Source organism: Pteropus alecto, unplaced genomic scaffold, assembly GCF_000325575.1.
Source record: "Pteropus alecto unplaced genomic scaffold, ASM32557v1 scaffold22, whole genome shotgun sequence".
Classification (NCBI taxonomy): Eukaryota; Metazoa; Chordata; class Mammalia; order Chiroptera; family Pteropodidae; genus Pteropus; species Pteropus alecto.
Window position 1 is genome coordinate 8,563,169 of NW_006434839.1, and position 16,220 is coordinate 8,579,388.

Consider the following 16,220-nt stretch of genomic DNA (forward strand, 5'->3'; position numbering starts at 1 on the left):
AGGTCCCGGCTCCCGCGGCGGGCTGCCGAGGAAGGGGCGAGGGGGCGTGTTCCCCAGACAGATCCGGATCGTGTGCTGGGTCAGGGCCGCCTCTGGTGGGGTTCGTGGGAGTTGATCCTCGATGAGCCGTATTCGGACGTGGCTGTAAATCCCACCGCACTCTGAGTTCGTGGTCACAGCATTTAGGCGAGCCTCGTCCCTCCAGCCTGGGGGACTGGCCTGCGCCGATTAAGTCAGAAATTGAACAGACTTTACCGGCGTGTGTATTTCTGGCCATGTGGAGACATAGATGTGTTTCCTAATCCTGGCTGCATGTTATAAGCAACTGGAGGGCTTTAGAAAGAACTCCAATGCCCTGCCCAATCCTGGACGCACTGAACCCAAATCCAGACGGGGCCCGGACGCGATGAATTTTTAAAAACCCTCACTGAGTGTTTTTGGTGCACAGTGAGGGTTGAGAACTTACAAAGGTAACCAGCTTGGTGGAACAGGCAGTAGTGAAACCGTCCATTTGGGGGGATGAAATAGTAAAAATAGCTAAAATAGGTAACATACTGATCTGTCACTAGATGGGGGTCACTATGTGCTGGCATTGTGGCTACAGAGACGTGGATATACGTATACGTACTTGGAACATTTTACAGTTGGGCTGTTGAAGCTCGGGAGGTTAACAGTTGATCAGTGACGATCCCCGACTAGTACCCCAGGAGAGTGACTCCAGAATTCATACTTTTAATCATTGCATATGCTGCATCAGAAATATACTTTTACTTTAAGGGCCACGTGTGTGTGTGTGTGTGTGAATAGGAAGAGTTATGTCATATTTGCCTGCGGGCCAGCAAGGTTATATAATACACGTATTTTTACATGGTAAGTTTTGCTTGTGTTAAAAGGAGGAGAATCACTTGGTGAATCCGTTAAGACCTATATAGGCTCTTAGCATTTTCAAGGAGTGTTTTGTGAAGAGAAGAGAGAGGGGACCCCGGTAGTTTGAAGAGAAGAGATTCTAGGCAAGTTTTGTTTGTTTTGAGACTTGAATATATGTATAGAGTGAAGGGAAGAGTCCAGAAGATGCAAATATTTTCCAAGAATTTATATGCGCAGCCAGAGACGTCCTTTACGTTGTGCGGGGTGATACATAACAGTTTTGGCTGTCACAGGCTGTATGTGGCCGAAGGTGCAAGGCAGTGTACAGAGTAGCTGAAATTCTGCCATGAAAATTTTGGAGGAAAATAACTTCTCCTTTTGCCTGGGGTATAAAAGCGTCCCTTCTGCAAGCCCCCTTCTTGCTTTGATTTATTTCATTTGTCTCCCGGTCAGATAAATTCTTAGTGAGGATAATCCATTTGTTTTGAAAATGTGGTCTTTGGTATATTCTGTAAGGGTATTCCAAATAAAACTCACAGGAAACAGATTTTTTTTCCCCGAAAACAAAAGGGTCCAATGAAAATGTGTTTGTATTATTAAATATGTATTGCTAAATGGTGGTGTGTCACAAAGAAACGTCTTGGTATTCCTACTGATTGCTGTCTGATATTGTTAGTTATATGGCAGATATAGGCATATTACTTAGCAAGTTTTAGGGACTGGTTTTCATGTTGCTTGCAATTTTGGTGAGGAAGGTTTACAGACCTACGAAGGCAAGCCTGACAAATGTGAGTAGTGTCATGTTGGTGTCTGGCATGGACATAGCTCTCTAGCCCCATCTCCTTCTGTCTGTTCTCATTCCTAGTCCTGTTGACTACCAAAGACACTTTTCTCCAGCATCGCCAAACCACTGGTGGTTCCTTTGCACAGCTCTGCCTACGTTGCCCCTTCTGTTTCTTGGGTACCTCCTTCGGGAAATTTCCCCTGGTTTCTCAGAAAACGTTTTAAAAATACCCTCTCCGTGTCACCTCTGTGTCTGTACGTACTTGTCTCACTTCATTTATCACAACATGTCACACTGTTTTTATTTACGGGTTGGATACCCCTACTAAATTGAGCTCATCAAAGTGTTTTAACTGTGCGTCACTGGCACACAGTAGGTACTTATGTTTATTACATGGGTCCGAATTGAATTCGATTGTATTCTTTGTGTTGCTGTTTGCCTGTGTCACCTATCTTCATTCTTAGCTGTTCTCACCTCCTCTGCTGCTAGCTCCTAGGCTTAAAACGCATCCTTGCACAGAAAATACAAAATACTACCAACACATCTTCGAAAAGGAATAGGAAGTATGGGACAAAATGTATTGTTTTTCACTTATTTCCCAATTTCATTCTCAATTGGCTAGCTGGAAAATTTTCCTGGTTACTCAAGTATACTGGGAGAGAGAACTCAACATTATCCCTTTTCCACTTTAGGAAGAAAGAAATGGCCCAACGTTATTGAAGGACATACTTTGACGTTCCATAGCCAAGTCCGGCTGCTTCATCACATTTCATTACACAGTGACTTTCAGATTTAGTATTACCAGAGGTATTCATAGAGCAGCACTGTCCTGTAGAGCTTTCTGGGATGAGAGAAAAATGATTATGATGATATGTTTTTAATGACTTAGAAGTGATAGTCACTAGCCACTCGAGGCTATTGAACACTTTAAGTGTGGCTAGTGTGACATAGGAACTGAATTTTTGATTGATTTAAATATAAATCGCCCCAGGTGGCTAGGGAGTACTGTACTGGACAGTACGGTGATAGAGGATTTGTGAGCTTTTCATGTAGTTTATGTGCTCTTCCTTTTTTAGGAGCAGGGTGGAGTGATTCTGAGTAATTACGCATGTGAGTAATTATTTACAAATCAAATGGATTTGACCCCATCGTGTATAAACTAAGTGGGAGCCCCGTAAGCTAATCAATGTTTCTCTAAGATGTATTGTGAAGAACGGGCACTATACTTGTCTCAATGGTCATTGTATCCCTAGTGCCTGACACATAGTGAGTGCTCATAAGTGTCGAAGGAATGAATGTTCAAACAATTTAACCCCTCTCATTTAGGGTTATGTTGTATGTTGAAGGTATGTTGTGGAGCTGAAGAGGACAGTCAGTAGTGGTACCAGTAACTACACTGAGTTCTTCCAAGGAATGCAGTCTCTCCAGAGGAATTATTAACTCAGTGACTGATTTCTTTCTTGTAAGATATGTAGCAGGAATTCTTACTCTTATTTGATGATGGATTGAAAAATCAAGTCACAAGCAGATTTGTTGCTCAGATCATACAGAGAGTAGGAAGTGTAAATCAAACAGTAGTTGTTTCTGTTGCTTTGTGTACTTGTCCGTGATTGTTTCAGAAAAACGAAATCAGGCACTGAACTATGTTAGTTAGAAAACTTGGTTTGTAAAATCGAAGGTGATTATATATATTAATGGATTTTGAAAAGAGGACTGAAATATCTCTAGGATAGCGTGATATTGAGAAAACAGCTTGGGTTTGAGAAACAGGCATGGAAACATTTACTTCTTAAATCTCTACGTCTCAGTCTGTGGTAATCCTAACACCCAAACTGTAAACTTCTCAGCGGGGATATTTGAAACATAAATAGAAACACACGTTTAGTTGTGCAGATAACTACTACTAGACTGACATATTTACGTAAAAAGGTATGAGATACATCAAACATCTGTTTAAAATGAATGCTGTAAGGCCGAAAATTGTAGATTTCATTTAATGTGGTAGATGCTCTATTGGTGGGCTGATGACACAGCCCAATATGTGGTCCGGAACTTGTAGAAGATGATGCACAGTGTGCCCTCGGTGCTGTGCATCAGGCTTACGTACTGTGTGGCGTTGTGTGGCTGGATTACAGGCCTGTCCTCGTTCCTAGGACACAGGCTAGCTTCTTATCATTCTGCCACTCTGTGTTCCGCAAATGAAAACCAGTTTAATACTAGAGTAAGTAAAACATACATGAAAATTAAGTCTCTTGTTTAAAAAAATTCACGATGCATCCAAGATAAAATATGAAGGTTGTTTTGTTTTGTTTTGAAGGGGCATTACTTTCTCTTTTAGCAATTTCTGGCCTCTTTGTCCTTTATGATGGCTCTTCAAACACCTTTGGTGTGAACCTTTTTGGTGTGGGGTACGGGGGGAGCCCACAAACCAAAAACAAACTATCAGCCATGTGTCCCATACATAACTGCTGTTGCCCTCAAAACCAAACCAAAACAGCCATAATGAGACAAAACCCACCACTGCTATCAGTAACAAAAGTCAACTTAACCAACCAAACAAATAATGCCTGTGAGGTTTGAATTGCTGCTCTGGTGGAGAGGTCAGTAATGTGAAGTCTCTTTTTAGGTTTTAAATGTAAATTACTCATGAAAATGTAAATTACTCAAAATTTATATCTGCCCACCTGTCTAACTCATATAGCAGTGCTATAAGAATTCATACTGCAGTAGAGCACGATGTATTTGGCCTAGATCTTATTGGGCTACTTGGATTCAAGTTTATAGTTTCAAAAGGTTATTAAAAACTGTCTCTACTGACGTTGGTCACTAACGTGATATAAGAATTGAAGGAAGGTCCTGGTTTCGTATGCTTCTTGTCAGTGGCTTGGTTGGATTGAATCTGTGGTTCTCAGGCTTTCATGTGTATCAGAATCACCAAGGGCTTGTTAAAACACAGATTTCTGGACCACACCCCAGAGTTTCTGACTTGGTAGAGTGGGCCTAATAATCTGCATTTCTTACAAGTTTCTAGGTGATGCTGATTTTGCTGGTGAGAGGGCTGCATTTTGAAATCTCTTCCAAAGTTCTACGATTCTATGCTATTCCCCCTCCTTTTCAAGAAATAAAACGAAGCACCTGTCCTTTGATTTCTGTACTGTTACATCGTTTAAAGATTGCCGTATGGCAAACTGCGTTTTAAAAATTTGAAATGGGTTAATTAATTTTATTCGGAGAGTTTCTTGAAAATCCCATGTATTTTACAAAAACTTTGGATCTGTTAAAACTCAAATTAGGTATTCTTATCTAGTAGTAGAAGTCTCCAGTTAAAATACATTGGTATATTTCTGATGTTATTAAGTGATAAGACTATTTGCAGCTCCTTAAACCTAAATGTTGTATCAAATCTAACCAGTGCCTTTTAACATACAGCTGCAGGGTACGGTGGGGCACATTGCATAATGTGGGCTCACTAAATGAAATGGTTTTTAGGAGACATAGTTCTTTTCCTAGTTAAAACTCTGGGTTTGGGTTCATAGTAGACTCTGGTAGCATTACGTGGATGCCCTCTGAAGATACCTCACTGCTTCGTGGAAGAGTCATGGTTGCAGGAAGGAGATGCCCGTCACGGGGACGAAGAGTAAGTCAGGGCACGGCCATCCCCTATTTTGAGGACATTGGAGAACAGTGGAGGCTCTGCAGTTTCTAAAGGAAGGGGCCCCGGGGCTCGAATCTGGCGAAAAGGAGGTGGAGATACTAGGTGATGTCTTAAAGCCACACCGTTCTTATCCACAGTGTATGTTTGTGGGGGGAGGGGAGCATCTTTTTTCGGGGGTGGGCAGGTCATGGAGATGCTAAGGCACTGTAACAGCTGGTGCTCTGGAACCATTCCCGATTAAAGTAGACTCCCAAGTGCGATGCATTCAAGGTTTGAGGTGAGTTGAAGTGAAGTGTGACAGTACGTTCTAATGGGAGTGAATTTATTGGGGAAAAAGGAATAGTAAGATTTTTGGGGAAAAATATTTTTTATCTGAGAGAAAGGAAGTAATAAAAGAAATAGGTTAAAAGGTAAAGAATGGGAGGGTAAAAATGAAAAATTTTAAGTTTTTAAATGTTCTACAACTTAATGTGTGTATGTTAAGACTAGACTGGTTAATAGCACGGGCTGCTTTGTTAGAAAATGAGTTCATGAGTTTTCTTTACTGTTTCCGGTGAATACTTCAGAATATCACCAGATGCTATTATTTGACTTATATCAAATGACTTTCCAAGTTATGCTGAGGATTCATGCAGTACTAACTTTTTTAGATTGCTTTATGATTATTAACTAGTTTCGGTCAAATTCCTGGAAGGCATATGCGATGCTTATTATTGGGTGTGTTTTACGGATTAGGAAACAGTGTGTAGCACAGGCCACAAAGCTGGGCTGAGGCCAGGAGATCTCACTGCTTTTCACTATCTACTAGTTTCAGTTTTATCTTGAAATTCTCTCTTTTCTGTTTTTATAAAATAGTTGAACCTAGAATCTTGAGTTGATTTAGCATCCATATAATTGATTTTGGACTGTATTTTATGGATTTTAAGCTGCCATTTATTTCTTTGAAAAGAACTACACGTCATTTGCTACTCAGATCTACAGTCATTTCTTTACTCCAACATCTGTGACATAATCTTCGTAACTCTGTCTGCGACACTGTTTTGAATTCTTCAGGCTTGACAGTTTGAGGCTGGGGATAGCAGTCTGTATGACAAGAGGGCAGGGGATGGCCCATGGGCCAGTTTTCACTGAGCAGCCAGAGGGATGGAAGCTTGCTGTCTGATTCCGCTCGCCCCATATTTCTTGGGGTTTGTCTCCCACCCCCAGAACCTTTTAAAAGCCTCCTATGCTTTGGAGCAGGGGTCCCCAACCCCCAGGCCATGGCCCAGTACCGGACTGCACAGCAGGAGATGAGCGGAGGGTGAGGGAGCAAAGCTTCATCTGTGTTCGCAGCTGCTCCCCAGTGCTGGTATCACGACCTCAGCTCCACCGCAGATCACCAGGCATTAGATTGTCATAGGACCACAGGTCCCTGGTGTCCAAAAGGTTGGGGACCGTTACTTTTGAGAATTGACACTTCATATTTTTCTTGTGTGTAATCACACTAGCACTGGGCAACATCTGTCTTTGCCCTCCCACATCTGTTGAGGGTCCTTTCTTACAACTTCTGACTTTTCTCTTTGTCTCACAGCCAGGCTTTTGGCTTCTCATGCTGACTTCTGATTGGCCAGACCTCTCTGTGGTTTTTCTTTACAATCCTACCCCTACATTTTCCTCTTTTTCCTGTCCGACGTTCTCGTCTGTGCTGTGGCTGATCTTAGTTTGGTGGAAAGAGTATTGAGGTAGAGTCATGTTTACATTAATGATTAGTGAGTACCTGCCTCTTTGGATATTGTGCTTTACAGTCTTTCCCCTGGATTCTAGTTCCCACCAGCTACTGGACCTTGGGGGAGTGTCCCAGCCTGTGCCAGAGGCTGCTATAAAATGAAGGCTTCGTGGAGTAAGGTGTTTCTGACCCTAAAAGTGCTACGACTGAGTTTATTCACATCGTGACACTTTAACTTTTTGAAAGACACTTGTTAAATAACCTCAGTGAGGGGTCTCAGTGAGGAGTAGGGGCTTGAATCCCAGGATCAGGAGATCAAGCCCTCCTTACTTAGATTGTGGTGAGGCCGGCTGCTTTTTCCTTCAGGAGTTAGGGATGGTCAAGGGCACTCCTCTCCTTACTTGGGCTGTCTGCAGCAGAACACTCGACAGCTGAACCTGAGTGCTCCACTTTGGAAGGGTTGTTGACCCTCACATTTGGAAGATTCTGTTGCTTCTTATCCTGTCATTGATGGTATTTAGACAACAAGGGGGAGTTTCTGGGAAAGTGCTTAATACTTCTGCAAATTCTTAAACAGCTCAGAAAAAGTGCTACCTCAGATCTTTCTCTTGCAGAATTGTATGTGGCCTGTGACCTTGAGTGCTTGTTTTGTTTTGTTTTGTTTTGTTTATTTCTAGGAGAATTTTTGTTGTACTGAAACTTTTTGTAATGTTCACAACTACACCAAGCTACTTATCTGTTCATTGTCAAGGTCACTGAAAATTGTTTTGCTTTCTGCTTTTATGTTGATGTAACGTGCATTCTTGCACATATTGTCCATTTTCTAAAAATCTATAATTACTTTCTGTTTCTTTATTTCCAGAGAGATTAAATAGTCCTTCATCTTTTCCTATTTTTTTGCTTTCAAAAATTGTATAAAACTTACCTTTTATAGGCTCTATTCCAAAAGACTTTGTGATGACTCTTCAGTTTTTAGCGATTGTTGCGTGAAAATGCAGGTACTTGATAGCAAAAAGTGAAAAATATTTTTCAATAAAATACCATTCATAGCCTTTCTGTGGATTTTATCTTTGAAATCTATGGTCTGTATTATGCTTTGCAGCTAGTTTGTAAAACGTTAACTCTGTTTCGTTTACGGGCTTTTCCCATTTTCATGGGAAAAGATATCAAAATCTTCCTTTCCCCCCACCTTTAAAAGATTTGAAATTAAGATTCTTTCTGCTACTAATTCAAGTCTTCTGACAAGGCGCGTAGACGTTTGCTCTTTGCCATAGATCTGTGTCTGTCAGCAGTTTGGAACAAGGACTTCATAGGCTTAATAAATCAACAAGCTATTTAGTCATTTCATACCATGTGCAGAATATTTTTCAGTAACAAGATAATTTGAGATTCTAAAATATCCCAATAACAGATTTGCTTTAAAAAGATTTTTTAAATGATTGTCCATATGATGGTTGGAGAGCATTTGCTCTTGTGTGGGGGATGTGTTGGTGGCGTGATATCCTGGGCTCATTCTGTGTCCAATGGTTCCATCCCCTTAACTCAGGAAGGGGCCTGCATGTTGAAACAGTGCACCCCCGGAGTCTGACTGGAAATGCCCCCTTCTGACTATTTTCTTGGTGGTTTTTGGAGAGCACTGAATTGTGATTGTACAGATACACTTATTACATACTAAAACATCTTTTTGGATCATTACGCTTTTGCGGAGTTAAGAGATCCGAGCTCTGGGAAGATCGATTACTTACCGGGAACGTATCAGATGCTGGACTTGCCAGGTAAACCGTCTAGTGTATTTCAGACTCAAGGTCTTCCTGCGTTACTTTTCCTGCACTGGAATCCTCCTCATCCTGCATGTGGAGTCTAGTAGCAGGCACAGGTAACCGTGTCCTTTCTGGGCAAACTTCCTGTCCAAAACTAAACAAAAGAAAACAAACTAAAGCCTTTAAAGGTGTCTGGAGTCTATTTGAAATGTTCGTGGGATGCTGGCACACTGTGGCCCTAGGCTACCGACAAGCCATTTTCGGCCTTTCCTCTCCTCCTCCTCTATTCTCTTTTCTTTCTGTGTTCTTTACTCTCATAATCCCCGCCCCCTTTTTTTTCTTCTGTGGTTCTTTTCTGTTTCTTTTGTTCTTCTTCCTTCCCCTTTTGGTTTTTTCTCCTTCCTGTCATGGATAGCCTTGTAACATCCTATAGTTACCACAGACATCTTTTTTTAGTCTGACTAATGGCAGACCAGAGCTAAAGCCAAGTTTTATTCTGATATTTAAAGTTATGTGTAGCCTGTAAAATTCCACGCCGGTGCAAACTATTTCTAAAGAGTTCAATGTGTTTGTATGGCGTACTTCATGTTGAATGGAAAATAGGTGTGAAATGTAGAACTTCCCAAACTCTTTGGGATATTTAAATAGGCAGTCAATTAGGTTTTGGATTGAAGTTTATATTTTGTGCTCAAGGACATTCTGCCAAAATTTAGGTAATAGTAATCGTGTAATTGCTGAATTTCAGGATTCTTTCTACTTATGAAATTTTCGGTAAAGATGATATTTGGGTTAAAATAATGTCTTTAAATTGCTTAAACTGTAACAAAACTTGGTATAAAAAAATGACAGCATCAGATTTGTTTTGAATACCCAACTACTACTTATGCCACTATCAAAGGTCAGATTGTATTCTAGCTGTGAGACGATTCAGAGCTAGTTTAATTTAGTCTGCATTTATAGATGAGGTCATTTACTTAATTTTACACATCTGGTCAGTGGCATAGTTGCCCACAATTAGGTCTTCCACTTCCCTATCCACTCGGCTTTTTTGGGAAAGAAAGTTAAATTTACGAAATTTAGAGGTCAAATGGGCAGAGAAGCCCGAGGAGAGTATGTGGGTTCTAAACCTAGCTTGACCTTATTAGCCGTGAGAGGTTGGACTCCGTGTTTAACCTCTTTGGGTCTCTGTTTTGGGAAGGTTGAACTTTAAGGTTCCTTTCCAGTTCTGTGACTTGAATTCAGGAGAGAAAATTAAAATAGATTTAGATTCTTTCATTGTACATTTGTGCAGTTGCCATTTGTGTCCTATTTCAAATAGCTCTCGTTCCTATTTTTAATAGGTATCACTTGTATTTTTTGTTAGGGAATCAACTTTTCCCAAGTGTGATGTTGTTAGATACAGGTTGTTGTCAACATGATGGTCGCCTCTGTATTCAAGTGTCTCTAGCATCATCCTGATGGACTGAACAACGCACATTCAGAGGTAGATCTGTCATACTATGAAGGTATATTCCATAAACAGGTAATTGAGAGGTGTTTTTTTTCAAATTGTTTATAGTTTATTATAGTGTTGGAGAGTCATGTTACGTGAATCAAATTTAAGAGAATTTGGCTATTCTAACTTCTACAGTTGCTTTATTTGGGATTATAGAACAGATTCTTCTGTTCGCAGTGGGATAATCTGTCATTGTATCGGAGAGAAGAATGGAAGGATAGGGAAGATGAGATGAGTGTAAAGCATTGGAGAAAAAGCTGAGAAGACCGGAGATGCTTTCCTAAGAAGACTGTAACAGTGAGCGTTGGGACCTTCCCATGTTTGGGAAAACCCATTCCTTTAATAAAATTTGTGCACACCTATTATGTGCATCATATTGAGCTGGGTGCTGTGGGAATTACAAAAGAAGTACTCATCATACTCATCAGGAGCTTCTTCCTCTAGAAGCCTTACTCTTTGCCTGGGTTTCCAGTGCATGGGCCACGAAATGGCGAGATGCGGTTAATCTGACCCTGAAGATTGATCTAGACAAGGAGAGTGGAGGGAGGACTGAACCAGTAGGGGGAAGACCCCAAGGAGCCGTGAAATTTGAGCAGTTCGAAGGACCGATAGTTAAGAATAGCTAAAGGACTCGTTTTACTTTTCTTTGGGAGAGTTCAAGTGATATGGGTGGGCTAGGTTAGGACATGGGCTGGGAATTCAGAGATTAAATGAATTGAATAAAACTTAAATAAATTGAAGAAAACATTGTAACAAATTAGTGGACTCTGTGGAAGCACTGGAGACCTTTTATCTTGTCTTTTTATTTGGAAAATTTAAAATTTTAGAAAAGTAATATTCTGAACACCTATATGCCCTTTTCTAGATTAAACAATTGTTAATAACTTTTTTGCTGCACTTGCCTGTACCACTTGCCTGTACATTCTGTGTATGTGTTTCGAATCAAATGTGGTAGGTATATTTGTGTTACTTTGTTAATCACTCGACTGTAAGTTGCAGAAACCATGACATTTCACGTCCAAATACCTGCTAAAGAGGACTTTCCTTAGTATAACCACAATACGATTATCATACCTAAGAAGTTTAGCATTAATATAATAACATGGTCTAATATATAGAAAATATTTACATTTGGAGGTGGAATGTGTATTTATTTTTCTTTTTTAAAATCAGGCAAACTTGTCTGGCACAATGTGTATTGAGTGTTTTGATGGGACAAGAGACCAGAGCCATGGAAACTGGTTTATACATATTTAAAAGTCATATATAGCCATAAAAATAGAAAGAGGGAGCTCATTATATTCTGATAGCTCTATTCTTGAAGGTAAAATCTTAAGAACAAGGCATAGAAAAGTATAAAAGAGTTTGTAAAGTTGTATGTATAGATATCTATAGATATATTTGTGGAAGCATGAAAATTAAACTATAACATTTCATGCCTTTAAGAGAAGGAAGTAGGTAGCTGGAGGACATGGTGACTTTTCCCTGAGTACCCTTTTTTACCTTTTGAATCTTGAATAAGCAAGCATAGACTTATGTTGATACTATTATTAGCTATGTAGCATGTAAGATAATACTTCTCTTTATGTCCTGAAGAAATTTGGAGATTAGGGCCTGAAGTGAAGAAGATGGAGGAAAATTTTTATTTTTCCAGTGTTGAAGGGAAATTTGCTGCTTGTGCCACTTAATGAAAAAGGTGTGTTTACAATGTAAGAAGGTTTTTTTTTCAGGAGCTGCTGGTGTGGAGAGGAGGGACTTGAACGGAGGTCTGATATCCAGCAAGTCTGGGAATTTCACCCAGGAAAGCACAAAGAAAGATGGAGTAAGAGTTTGTATATTCTATCCTCCTCTTGGAGTAAAGATAATTTTTTCCTCCTCTAAGAATGAGAAAGAAGAAGAGAAGTTTGTAGTTTATTTCAGTAGAAGAATACAGAAAATGGCAAATGGGACTCGGAATTTATATTGCATATACATTCGTACTGCTTTTAATGATACAAGATCATAAGTATGTTTAATAAGTTACTAAGAAAAAACATTTAGGAATAATGTCTGTATTTTCTTAAAATACAGATTCTTGGGTTTTACTAAAGATGACATGAAACTTTTGTTGAGAAAATACTAGAAATCTGTTATTAGTAAATTATTTCCATCTGATAGCAATTTGATTATTTTGTATAATTACATGGTGAACTTGTGTGGTATTTATCCTTAAAAATTGCTGTTTTGCAGTGTTTTGAAATAAATTGCATGAAAGGTTAAAATTAATTTCCAAGTTAACTCAGCCTCTGTTTATTTTCTGTTTTTGTATAATGAACACAAAGTTATTGATTGGCACTTAGTGCCTTTTCTCTTGAAGACCAATGTTTATTAACCAGTGAGTGCTGAATTGCTCTCAGTGTCCATTACGCATCCTGGGGTCAGTGGAGACAGATGGTCTGTCCTTGATTGAGGCTTCTGGAAAGTTAACATTTCAGTAGTGATAGTTAAATTCGGGCTGGGAGGGAAGCCACTGATTGCTCAGGCAGGCCTTTGAGAGGACAGGAATTCAGCACCGTTCGATCAGGCATCTAGGGTGTGACTTGGCAGGTGAAAAATTTGATTTTGTCAATTCATTCAGAGTTGATGGGGACTGCGAGACTGAATGAAGCGAACCAAGCTAAGCAGGCTTACAGGAGATTGAATATCCCACCGTGCTAATTTACAGTGGCAGATGTGCTATGGCCAGTTGTAGACTTGCTGAAAGGATAGAATATGGATAGTAACTTTCCTTGGTGAACATACAAATAAGATGGGGAAGAACCGAGTCTTTTCAATGGACAGTTCCATCAAGACGTGCGAATTTGTAGGAGGACTTTTTTCGCTGTGGGACTATTCTGCCTAAAAACCTGGGGCCTAAAATCAGAGCATCTTTACTAGAGTGTGGTGCTGGGTAAACACAATGAATTCTTCTCCAGTTCCCTTTGTGATCGGTTATCAGAGGCCCCTTTCCTCTATTCCAGATATGTTACAATACAATGCAGAAATAACATTAATAATAATAATGAGTGCTTACCATGCACTGGGCACTTTGCTAAGATGTTTTTTTTCTATTATCCTTTTAATCCACAATAACGCTAGGGAATAGATACTATTATTCCCAGTTTATAGAAGAGAAAATCAAAGTTTAGGAGAGCTCAGGGCTTAGGAGTCCGAGTTCAGAGCCAGGTAACCTGACTGTAGAGAAGCTTATGATCTTACCCACACGTGATAGAATTTCTTTTGCACATTTTAGCTTCTTTCCAGTTGTGTTTTCCTTAAGATCTAGCATGGTCATTTTGAGACACTTTATCTCTCAAATGAATGCTTAAGTAATACAATTATTGTTAAAATGTATTAAGCACTCACTCTTGGTGTTGTTTGTTTTTGAAGATTTCTGATCTTATCTTTTATGATAATTCAGAATAATTTCATTTAGTGGCTGGCCATTAAAAATTAAAAAGTTGCAAAAGAACCCAAGGATAATGCAAAGAATAACTATTTTTACTTAGATTCACCTGTTAACATTTTTTCTCATTTACTTTATCAATTGTGCATATTTTCTTGTTCTCTGTGTATGTATATGTGTGCATATGTATATATATTTCTGAATCATTTGAAAATGTCATATATATAATGGCCCTTTACCCTTAAATATTTTGGTGCGAATTTTCTAAGAAAGGGATAGTTGCTTGCATAACAGTTATTGCTTCATAAATTTACATAGTTAAAATATTTTCATCACATCTGCAATCTATATTGCAATTTTGTCAGTTGACATAATAAAGTCCTTTGTAATATTTTCCCTCCTGTGGAATGAGATCCAGTCCAGGGTCATATATCACATTTAGTCGTCATATCTGTTTAATATCTCCTAATCTGGAGTATTTCCACAGTTTGTCATTTATCAGATTGACATTTTTGAAGAGATGGGTACCCATCCTTTTTTTTTAGTAGAAAGGTGCTTATTTTATATTTATCTGATGTTTCCTCATCGTAAGATTCAGATTATGCCAGAAATTACTTTTCCTCCACCTTATTTATTAAGTTTATTCTTTTTCCAAAAAAAAAAAGGAAATTAGTATTGATACAATAATATTATCTAAGTATATAACTGTCAGATTCTGTCACTTATCCACAAAATTTCTTTACAGTTGGAAAATCACAGATGATAGGTTACATCTGGTCTCCTTTTTCCTGGAACAGTTTCTCTGTCTTCGTGTTTCATGGCATGGACGTTTTTGAAGAGTACAGGCCAATTTTACTAGAATGCCTTTCAATTTTGGTTTGTTGCAATTTTCCTCATGGTGTGAGATTCAGATTTTGCACTTTTGGCAGAAGTGCTACCCAAGGGACATTGTGTTCTTCTCAGGGCATTGAATTCTGAGGCACACGATGTCTGTTTGTCCTGCTGCTGGCGATGTTAACTTTGATCTCTTGGTAAAGGCCCCGTCTGCCAGGGTTGCTCAGTGTAGTTGCTCTTTCCCCATTTTTAGACCATAACTTCGGAGTGATGGTTTAAATACCCTGTTACTGCTCTTACTTGTAGGCCTTAGAATCCATGGATGATTCTTGCCCGAATCAATTATTCTTACGGTTTCCTAATGGTGATATAAAATTCCGTCATTCCTTTTTCATTTATTTGTTAACTTCCTTCCACAAAGAGGAACATTTCCTTACTTATTTACATCAGTGTAGACATATGGATTCTTACTTTTTCTTACTTTATTATCATTAACTTATTTAATGCTTAAATGGTCCTAAATTTGGCCAGTGGGAGCCCTCTAGAGCTGGCTTCTTTATCCTTCTGACACATTCTCGTCACTCCTTGACATATCCTCATTTTCTGGCACAGAATGGTCCTTCTTGTTTACTTTCTCTGCCTCAGCCCTGCAAGCGTCCATTTCTTCAAGGAGCTGTGTTTTAGAGTGACTAGCCAAGAGCAACATTTTATACTGTCTAATTTTTGCCAATCTGATAGGTGAGAAATAGCATTTCCATGTAGTTTTCATTTGTATTTCTTTTGAGTGAAATTCAGTATCTTTTCATATGTTTAAGGGATATACATCTGTGAATATGTATACATATATGTATATATATGTGTGTGTATTTTACGTGTGTGTATTCATGCCCCTTGCCCATTTATCTGTCAAGTTATTAGTCTTTATTTCCTTAGTTTTAAGAGTTTTTCTCTGTATTATGGGTATTAGCTTTTTATCTGTGATATGACATAAATATTTTCTCCCATTTTATCTGCTGTCTTTTGTTAATGATGTTTTCAGTCTTGCAAAGGACTTTGGGTCAATTTTTTTTGGAACTAAATGATCAGTCTTTTATTTTATTCCTAATTTTAGTCATAGTTAGCACACTTTTCCTTATATCAAGGTTAGTGAAGAATTCACCATTTTCCCCCCTCTAGTCTTGTGTGGCTTCATTGTTTTACATTTAGATCCCTGACTCATTTGGCATCGATTTTTGTGTATAGTATGAAGTAGGATCTATTTTTTCCTTTTTCCAAATGGTTAACAGTTGTTTCAACCATGTACTAAAAAGTCCATTTTTGCCCCAGTGAATTTTAGATGTCTCCTTTATCACATACGTACTGAAGTTTCCTCTGTACTTGGGTCTGTTTTTGAACTTTCTATATTACTCCACTGGTTTGTCTACTCATGGGCTAGTAGCAAACTTTTCATTATAGATGCTTTATAGTGTAATTTAGTGTCTGAAGGGACTAGTCGTCCCCTCTAGTGTTTTACTGTTTTCCTGGCTGTTTGTGGATTTTTAATAGGAGATTCAGTATCAGTTGTCTAGCATCAGTAACAAGAATTGTTGATATATTTAAGGGGATTGCATTAAATTTATAAATTTATGGAAAACTGACCTTTTTTTTTGATGTCGGCTTGTTATGTTTCAAAATTAGAAATGTCTATTTGTTAAAG

General features: G+C 38.9%; 1 long non-coding RNA gene across 5 annotated transcripts in view; it reads left to right on the top strand.

Moving 5' to 3' along the window:
* LOC107195566 overlaps positions 1-16,220 on the top strand; it is a 99,649-nt gene that overhangs the window by 4,181 nt on the left and 79,248 nt on the right. For 3 of the 5 annotated variants that reach the window (XR_003045911.1, XR_003045909.1, XR_003045910.1), the window contains exons 4-5: positions 10,444-10,563; positions 11,997-12,088. This is a non-coding gene — a long non-coding RNA (uncharacterized LOC107195566). Of the gene's footprint in view, positions 1-10,443; positions 10,564-11,983; positions 12,089-16,220 lie in introns of all 5 variants that reach the window. The other 2 variants (XR_003045912.1, XR_001516753.2) reach the window with 2 other exon arrangements.